The sequence below is a fragment of the Euprymna scolopes genome, chromosome 14 (genome assembly GCF_053919585.1).
Source record: "Euprymna scolopes isolate OS-2025 chromosome 14, ASM5391958v1, whole genome shotgun sequence".
NCBI lineage: Eukaryota > Metazoa > Mollusca > Cephalopoda > Sepiida > Sepiolidae > Euprymna > Euprymna scolopes.
Window position 1 is genome coordinate 25,527,383 of NC_136495.1, and position 10,371 is coordinate 25,537,753.

Genomic DNA, 10,371 nt, shown 5'->3' on the forward strand with positions numbered 1-10,371 from the left:
TCAAAAATTCTAGAACAATAAAATTTCTGATAATTTCCTGAACAGAATAAAATTCTAGTAAGTTCCAAAAAGAACAAACATTCTATTAATTTCCAGAATGTTCTAGAAACATTTCTAGAAATTTCTGGAGCTTTCTAGAAAAGTAAAGAAAAATTCTATTAATTTCCAGTGACTTCTAGAATGCAAACATTTCTATCAGTTGAAATGTTTGATTTTCTGATTTGTATTGTATTTTTGCCACTTACTTAACCAACATTATATTTGTGATTTCTTCTGAAAAATAGATAATATTGCTCACATATACAAACTTGCATTGCAATTCCTTCTAATATGAGATTAAATGGTTGCATATATACATATACCTTAGTTTTAAAGATGTGCAAACTAATAAAATATATTAAAATAACTTTGCTGCCTCTCGGGCAATGCCAGATACCTACAGATATTATCATATAAAAGCCATTGTCAAAAAAGGATATATGAGAGACCTATTACCTCTGATAAGGTTGGTTTAACAAGGGGAATATGATGCCGAAAGACCCTAAACTCTTCAATAACTCAAGCATAACACATCACAGACCCTATAATAGGTTCTATTTGTCTGCTTACAAAAGCACATCTTTAAAATACTTATATAAAAGTCTTGTTTGATACAATATTGAGTTGTAATTGGAGTTCAAATAATTAAAGCGATTATTTTTTAAATTTATTGTTCCCATTTACCTGCCTCCCCATGAGGGCAGAGTTAGACACAAGGTTGGTTTTTAATGTGAGGAAAATCCAGCTCCCCAAAAAGGGGCGCTCTAGATAGGAACAAAAATAAAAATTGTCTCAGTCTAGAAGGACCACTCCCCCACTGACTGGGAACAGAAAAAGTGAAGTGCAACACCAGAACAGATACTACACTTTGTGTATGTATATAATGAGTAATAATAATAATAATAATAATAAGTATAATAATAATAAGTATAATAATAATAATAATAATAATAATGATAATAATAATAGTGATTTTCCTTGGACTGAAGAATGGCACATTATTGCCCTTGAGGTAGAAGTGTGATCTGGGATGAGAATTGGAAGGTGAACAAATGTCTTGCATCACATACTTCAATCATCACGCATCAAAGGATTTCCACGTTATCATTTAGATCTGTAAGTTGTTGAATAAATCTGTTAAAGATCACACTTTTCATTTTTAAGTTGATATTAAACAGATAACATATATTGTTAGACGTAATAATTATCAATCAATTTATCAATTTTATTGTAAAAAAAAAAAAATAGCAAAGTGCAGCAAGCCTTATAAAAAGACGGAAAATATTGCATCTCTATAATGTCTGAATGTTTCTCCAAGGCGACTTTAAACATGGCCATGGTAGATATTATCATGACATCCTGTGGCAGGCTGTTTCAGGGAGCCGAAACAGGGGCAGAGAATGCTGTTTTTTTTCTGTTGAGGTAAAAAGCGATAATGATACATTTTCTAAGGGTGAACATAATGGTCGCAAGTAGTTATTGCAGTGAAAAACTTGTTTAAAGATAGATTTAGATTCTCATTAATGATGCTGTGTATCTGAATAAGGTCCCCTCGCATCCTTCGCTCTGATAATAGTTCTCAGTCAAAAACTGAAAATTCAAATTTTGCCATGTAATAATTTCCAACGATTCATGACCGGAGTAGAGAAGTTAGATGACTTTTGCTTCATCAAAGTATGGTTTTCTAAACCCACGCCCTTCTATACGCTGTTTTTCACATAATTTTAACTTTTTAGTTGAAATTGATTGGAGTTGCTTAGGAAAATGCTGAATGTAACTGATTCAGCTATAAATGGCTTTAAACTAGCAGGATTAACCGGCATTACCTGGGGCAAAAGTGTAAAATAACTTCTATACCTCCTTCTCCCCCCTCCCACCCTTTCTTTTTTTTTTCTTTGCCCAGCCCATTCCTCTTTCTGGAAATACACGCACATAACTCGAGTCAGCATTAGGGAAATATCTCTGAAAAAAATTAGTTATTTCTCTTTAGATGACCACATTAAAAGATGTGTATACGTTTTGATAAGATTAAATGATATAAATGACAAATTGATCCTCACTCACAATCCACAAATTATGAATCTTTTTCTTTAAATGTTAGATATTATTTTTCTGGGGTTATGTTTAAAATTAAAAAAAAAAAATACTGGCTTCATAAGGGGTTGTTGAGTATTTTAGAGAGATATACATACAGGTAAAGTGTTATCCAGGATCATAAAGTCTAAATAGATGTTGGATAGTATCTCATAACCCTCCCTCCCAGAAGAGAAATTATTTTTTATGCAAGAAGTGAAAAAATAAAACTTAGGAGGCCTCCAAAGTGCTACTGAAAATATATATAAAATTAAGGATGCCTCCAGAACACTACTAAAACTACGTTTCTCCAACTCCCTTTCTTTGTAGAGAAATGAAAATAGTTAAGAAACAAGAAATTAAATCCACAATCAACGTCTTTCAATTTGAAAAAAATGCTGACTCATTTCCTGGGCTTTATGATAGCATTAAAAATTGTGTTTAAGTCTTGATAACATTCAATAGCATAAATGGCCTTTGATCCCCCCCCACTCCCCCCTAAAAAAATGAATCCTTTTTTCTTAGTTTTAGATATTATTTTTCTGAGGTTACGCTGATTAAAAACTACCAACTTTATAGGGGTTTGTTGTGTATTTTTTAAGTTTTAGCTGACCATAACATACAAACACACAGACAAGTGCCCTGGATATAACAGATGTGTTCTAACTACTTATCACTAGAGCATTATACAAATTATTTTTAGTGCAACCCTATCTTTCCCTCTCTCCACACACACGCACATCCAAAGGGAGTTGTAACCTCCCCAGGTTGGGAATTCATCTGAATTTCAGTTCTTTTGCCATTGACTTTTCACATCCCTGATTCATTAATCCTGCAATGCAAGTCATCCCTAACAAAGTTGTCATGTGAGCACACTTATCTATGAAGAAATATAAGTCAGTAATAATTTCTCTGGAATTCTGGGTAAAAAACTGCCAGCCTTACATCAACATGAAACATTAGAAATAAGCATAAAATATTCGAAAATGGTCTCTCTTCTTTAATTATTTCTCAAATCTGAACATGGAATTGTTGTTCCCTTTTCTCGTCTTCAGTCCTGATATTTTTTTTTTAATGAAATTAAAAAAAAAAAAAATTATATTAAAAAAATTACAAAATAAAAATTCATCTGCTGGAATATTTGAGATGAAAAATTGTTATTTAAATTATTTGTAGTCAAGCGTATGTGTCCATTGTTTTTTTTTTTCCATGACAACATTTTGTTTGCTGTACTCTTAAAATATAAAGGGGAGAGAATTTTGCTATTTTTTTTTTTTTTTACTAAAAATATTAGTCTAGGTTTAGTTTAGCACACAAGAATCATAATACTTAACCTTTGACTTAAAATTACTTCAAGCACTGAATTACTGTTGGTGCTTATACAGATAAAGACACAAATGAAAATCACATTCTGAATAAAAACTCTTTGATATATTTACATATCAGGCAACAATAAATATTCTCACTAAAAACTAGAAAAAATTATTGTGTAGAAATTTATCTAAAAGTAAAAAAACAATTTTATCATATTTTGTATGAGATTTACGAGAAATGTTAACATTTGCTGAAATGACTAAGTTATCTCCCCCTGTTTGCAAATAACTCTTTTAAAATTACTTAAGATAAAATTACATTTTTACATTTAATATTACATTTTTACTATAAAATTGATTTTGTTTTTCAATCTATAATGAATTTCAAACTTAGCTCTTTATTTAATCCAGAAAGGTAGATTGTTCTTGTTCCATCAGCCATGACTGGGTAGAAATGTTAAGTAAAGGGAGTAAAAATGGTTGGAAGCCTCTCATGAAAATTTAGAAATCTTTCGATTTTGTGAAATTTTAACAATAAGTATTAGACATCAATCAATAAATCTTCCTAAATTTCAATTTCTTTGCAGTATATTAAAGAGTTTTTTTTAGGGGGAATAATATTTGCAGATGGTTGGGTCGGTTTTGTAGCCCCATCTGATCATAACAACTTTTGATTACTCTATTCCTGATCTCAGGTAGTTGAGCATTCTTGACTGGACACGGCAGTGCTTTTGAATCAGAAGGAAACATTTCAGAAAAACAGACCCGATGCCAATAGGAGAGAGATCAGTCTCTAACCTTCTGGTTTACACTTGCATTCTAGTTTCTTCTTGAGATATTGTTAGAGACTGGACACTGCTGTGAATTCGATTGTTAAGCTGGATATTTATGTTTGAAGGAGATGTTCATTCTTGCTAACATTTACTTGGTTGGTTCCACATTTGCCATGCTATGTAGCACTAATACATCATTTTGTCTTAAAGGCTATTTGATTTATCTAGTCTTGGATTGTCTTCAGATGTCTCTAAATCTCCAAATCTACCATAGTCTAGGTGACTTGTTCTTTATTGGCTTAGGTATTGTCCTGTGTAATTCTAGGAGGTCCACCCTCCTGGGCTTTACTTTCTCACTCTTTTAGAAGTGATTAGTTTCTTGCTAATTGCTTGAGGCGCCCTTACCCAATGATGCTGATGGAGCTGCCCAGTTATTTTTGTTGCACTAGATCCTCTCTCCAATCTACAGCAATCAAAATATTTTAACCATGTAAAATGAATAAAGAAAGGACACAGCGTTGACTATAAATAATTGTGAAAAAAAAAAAAAAAATTAACAACAGAAACACTGCCATGTCTTTTGTTTGTCAAAATTCTTTAAAAATATGAAAAAAATAAAATTGAATTTTCATTGTCCAAAGTGAATTTCTTTTCACAAAGAAAATCTTTCATTATTCAGTGATAACATTTTTATCATTAATATGCTACAAATAATAATAAATAAATAAAAATAAAATATAATTAGAAATTTGGTATCATAAAATAATAATTAAAATAAAAAAGATGGAGAGGAAAAGTTTCAACCCTGCCATATTGTTTTTAATGTCAACTAAAACCGATTGTCTTCTCACAACTTCCATGTTGAAAAGGAAAAATGAAAAAAAAATATGAAAACATTGTAAGATATATTATCACGGCTCATCACCTCTGATAGAAAAAAACAAGATTATAAATCTTTAAAAAAGATTTTATTTAATCTATTTCAATTTTTTTAAATTATAGTTTTATTATTTCTGTTCTATTATTTGTATTTTTTGTGGCTCGTTTTTATTGCATTTACTGCGGTATAGGTGTAAGTAATTTACTGTGGTATAGTTATGAGTGTTCTAAATTGTGAAGTGTCATTCAAAAACTATGAACTAAATTGCCTTCCATAGACTGAATGAAACTTTCATTGCTTTCATAGCTCAGCATCTGTGATACTGTTTTAATCACTTTTTTTTTGTGTCAGGATAAATAGTAAGAAATCTACAAAAAAAAAAAATAAAACTTATACCATAAAAGATAAATAAGCAACTCTTTTCTTTCAAATAAAATAAAAAATGTTGGTGATTCAACATATACTGCCATCCATCCATAAAAAAAGTTATTAACACTGTTTTTTTTTATTTTTGAAGAATTCCACTTAGAGCAAGGGGACACAATTCAAGAAGTTCTTAAAGTTTTTCCAAGAATTTCTCTCAAAGTTAGTTTTAAAAAAAAGTTATTCATTTTCATATAATGACCATTTTCATTCATTAAAAAAAATATATAAAAATGTCTGTTGCAATTCGTTTTGAAATATAAAACTAAAAAGAAATATTTTAATTTAATCAATGTTCAGATAAATAATGTTTTATTTTGTGTTATTGTGGTAATTTGGTGTGTTTGTTTTGCTTTTATGAATAATTTATACAAAATTTTTACAATTCTTTGAACTGTTTCCCCCTAGATCTGAGTGGTATTCTTTGAAAATGAAAAAAGTCCTAAAATGCATAAGTGGCAAAATGACCATAAAAAATTTAAATTTTGCTGAAATATGCAGAAGATGAGTTGAAGTAAGGTTAGATGCTTTAATTCCTGACTCGCATAGTTTTATCATAACAACGATATGCAGTAACTTCAAAATTGTATTTGTTTTTTAAGATTGACGTGCTGAACATATTGGCATTGAAATAAATTTAGTATTAAAAAAAAAAAAACACTGTTTAAATTAGCAAATTAGCCACAATACTGATATACCTCCAACATGGCCGGTAGTCAATATGAAAATGTTCATAGAGAAGAGATCAAATGAAAAGAAATAAAGTCATTTAGCAAGTTATATAAAAATAATTTATTTAAAACAATTTTTTTTTTAGTAATATTTGTTTCACAGTGTATTTTTTTACCTTTTAAAGAAATATTTTTATATAACTAACTTTAAAGTTTCTTTTAATTTGATATCTTCTCTGTTTCCATTTTTATATTGACTGCTGGACATGTTGGAGCTATCCCAGTATGTTGGCTAATTTACTAATTAAAAAATGTTTCTTTTTCCTATTTTATGCATAATATTAAATTTATTTTAATGCCAGTACTGTCATCATATAATGATTAAAAAACTTCAATAAAATGCAATTTCTGAGCTTCTCTATATCGTTATTTCAATAAATTATATGTGTTGAATATGTTTGGGGATCAAAACGTTTAGCAGAGTAAGTAGTAGTATTATTATTTGTAGTTTGTAGGGATGTTAGGCAAATAGGTAAAAATAACTTCATGATATTAAAAAAAAGAACTGTGATAATTCTTGTTGTGTTTCAGCTAAAATTGAAACCAATACAGAGTTAACATTTAATACTAAGATGAGCACATTGCTAATGTTGCTTATTTAATCAACAACCAAAATCAAAAAATAAAGCATTCCCCCCTCCCTTTAATCTCAGTGCAAGATAAAAAGTTGCATGCAAAGTCCATAATTTTCGGCTGAATTTTTTCGGTGCTTGTGCATTAAAATCAGGTATACAAAAAATGCATTTGTGTGTCAAAATTTGTAAAAATTCCAAAAATTATGAAAACTGATAAAGTTTCCATCCTTGGCCCTTGAAAATGTTGTGCAATGGGGAAAAAGGTGGCCGGTTAATTTTAATGCATCAAAAACCAAGCTTCTCTCCTTTCATCATAATCGCTCTGAACCCCATTATGCCCCAATTAAAATGAATGGCTCTCGTCCTTGCCAAACTTTCACAAAAGCACTCGACTAGCTACAACCATTATATACAATTTCCCCCACTCTCTATCTGTGTCTAATCTAAATGCAGATTCCATAAACAAAGCTTTTATCCCAGAACTGCCTGCCTGTGAAACACAGTTCCATTGGTCTGCTTCCCAGTTGAATACAGCATAGTAGCCTTCAAATTCAATGTTCTTGTTGAGCCGTCCCCATAAATAATCAAATTCTACTACCTTACATTCATTAACCCTTATCCTCGAGTGGCCTTCGGGCCTTGATAAGTGGTGATTCTAAAAAAAAAATAATAATTCCAAAAAAAAAAACAACAAAATTTTATCAAATAATGCAGTTTCATCACTTTCTTCTATTGCAGCCAATTCTGTATGACAAACTGACTTATCTCCCTTGTCAACTTTCTCTATTTTAAATGAGAAAATGACGGATCGAAAATGTACGATAATAGTACAGTTTCTTTTTTTTTTTTTTTTTTAGTAAAAAATAGTTTTATCAGATCTTCTACTCGATCGTTTTTCATAAGTTTTGGAATTTGTTACTAATTTCAACATAACAAATAATTAGGTAAGTGCTTTAACTTAAAACAACTTTTTTTTGATATCCAATTATAATGCACAGACATTGTAGTTTCTGCTTCAAGGGCGACAACTCATGTCCTTCATTGATATATAAAGATAGTGGTTTAAAAAAAATTCTTTCTTAATACGTAAAAGGTTCAATTACAATCGAATGATTCAGAAACTTTGTTACGATTGTTAAGTATTAACACGTTACTATTATTTTGTCTCGAGTTGACTGTTAGCATTAAACGTTGGTTTTGGATAAGTACTGTTATGCACAGGTACGGACACAGTAAACATACCATCAGTCAAGTTTTAACACATCCACATAGAAATACAAGGACACCTATAATAACTAACACGCATACAGAAACGTGTACTCAAACACAGATTAAGACACAATCAAACACAATGAAGAAATTGGAACATTATTATAGTTTAATTTCTGTATTTTTGAAAATTATAAAAGATATTGATTTAAATAATCCTATTTTGTTGTAAAAAAAAAGTGCTTATTTAATTGGAATATTTTTCCATGTATGCAATTAAGATTTTATTTTTATCTATAAAGATTGATATTTAACTTGGTATTAGTTTCAAGTTCAGGGGCATTTTTAATGATGGCCAGAACTATTATTAGTTAAAAATTCCCAAATTCAATAATATTAGTTTCAAATTCAGGGGCATTTTTAACGATAGCCAGAACTATTATTAGTTTAAAATTCTCAAATTCAATAATATTTTGAAAATATTGATGAAATCTGTTTATCAATGTTTTCTCTTGGAATTTGAAATAAAACGTTTGTAAAATGTCTACAGTATCGATTTTATTTTATATTTTTACATAGTTCGATTTATTCTTAAACGTGTCATAATAATGAGTTAAATTCTTTTTAAATAAAAAGTAAAAGTGCATTTGAAGTGTGAAAAAAATCAAATAAAATCACTGATTACACTGACGACTTATTCATTGAAAAAAAATAATAAGCTAAAACAATTTATTAATAATTAAATAGAATATGATGGGATGCAAATCCTGTCATTTTTTTTTATATTACAATGTTGTCCATTCATACTTTCCCAAATTAATTGTTAGTATAAATGATCCCATTTTTTTTAAATTATTTTTTTCTTAGTGATCCTGAATCTCAAATTTTTCATTTTTTTTTTTTTTTCAAGATTATACAACAAAAATTTCTTATGTTGATGTTTACACGTCCTTGTGTACAAGAAAAATATTATCTCATTTGAAATATTTTGGAGAATTGTTAGTAAAATCACATGAAATATTTTTTAAAATTGTTTCAGTGAAAACATTGGATAAACAATGATAATATCGTTAGTTTGTGAAATTAAATTTTCTTCAAGTTATAGTGATTTCATTAAAGGGACTTTTTGTTGTAATGTTCCTAAAAAATCAACATTGTTTCTAATTAACATTTACTTTCATAAAAAAACAAATCATGTGCTTTTTCTTTTAATACTTAAAACTCTAACTTTATTAAAATAATACATTTTCACTAAGATTAAAAAAAAATACTGGAAATTTCATTAAAATTGTTTGATTTCATGAATTTTGTTCAATTTTTAAGTGAAGGCAAGGGTTAAAATGTTTATACATTTTTGGGATCGGCCATTCATTTTGCACACTTAATATATAGATGTATATGAGAAAAAGCATCTGGGATTCCCTAGTATAAAAATGGTCCTTACATATTGATAAACAAAAGAAAACAATAATCGCCATCATTTGATAATAGCTTACACGAGAAAATTTTTTTTTTTTTTAAATCGTCTTACAGAGCTTTGTTTTAAAATAAAAAATAAAGTAAAACATTGTTTTTGCTGTTTATGGATGTCCGGCAGGAATGCAAACCCCCACAAATATTATTATAAAAAATCTGAATACGAAACTAACCATTGGATTTTCATGAAGTTCTTGTTACTTTTGTTAAATTCTTTGTATAAACGTCCGTTAAGTTGTAATATTTCAACTGTTAAGGTTGTAAATTTATTTCAGGTAATTTAATCATCCTTGCATACAATCTGAGATGTAGACCTGTTAAGACACACACACACACACATACTTTTTATTTGTTTTACATAAGTATTAATATGTTGCTACACATTCATGAGCATGTTTCGGTCAGACAGTTACAAGTAACTAGAGACCTCATTAAGCGATGTTGATTATAAAAAAACTTAGTCTGTAATGAAAATCATTCACGGATTCAGCGATCACAAAAATAAAAATTTATCAGGAGGCCACATTGCATGCTATAAAGAATAAGAAATGGTCTTTTATATATGTGAGGAAGACAGAAAAAAATGAGGTGGGAATTAACATATGTGTCGAATTAGGAAAAAGAAAGGAAGAATATATATATATATATATATATATATATATATATATATATAAGCAAATATTGTTAAAAACAACAAAAAGCTTCTGGTTAATTATACCATTTTTTTATTCTTTAAAATATCTATGATCAGTTAAAAAAAATGATATAATTTCAATATGTATCACGAACAGTTTTGATTCTTATTTAAATCACCATCATACAAAAAAGCAAATGAATGAAAAAGCTGAAGAAAGGAAGAGATTTTCAAAATGTAGCTTT

General features: G+C 28.9%; 1 protein-coding gene across 2 annotated transcripts in view; it reads left to right on the forward strand.

The window, feature by feature from the left end:
• Positions 1 to 8,560, forward strand: part of LOC145292919 (transmembrane protein 117-like) — a 418,600-nt gene extending 410,040 nt beyond the window's left edge. For both annotated transcript variants that reach the window (XM_080139082.1, XM_080139083.1), the window contains one exon: positions 1 to 8,560. This exon is cut by the window's left edge and continues 826 nt beyond it. The gene's annotated coding sequence lies outside the window, so the exon portion shown is untranslated.
• Positions 8,561 to 10,371: the final 1,811 nt, after the last annotated feature.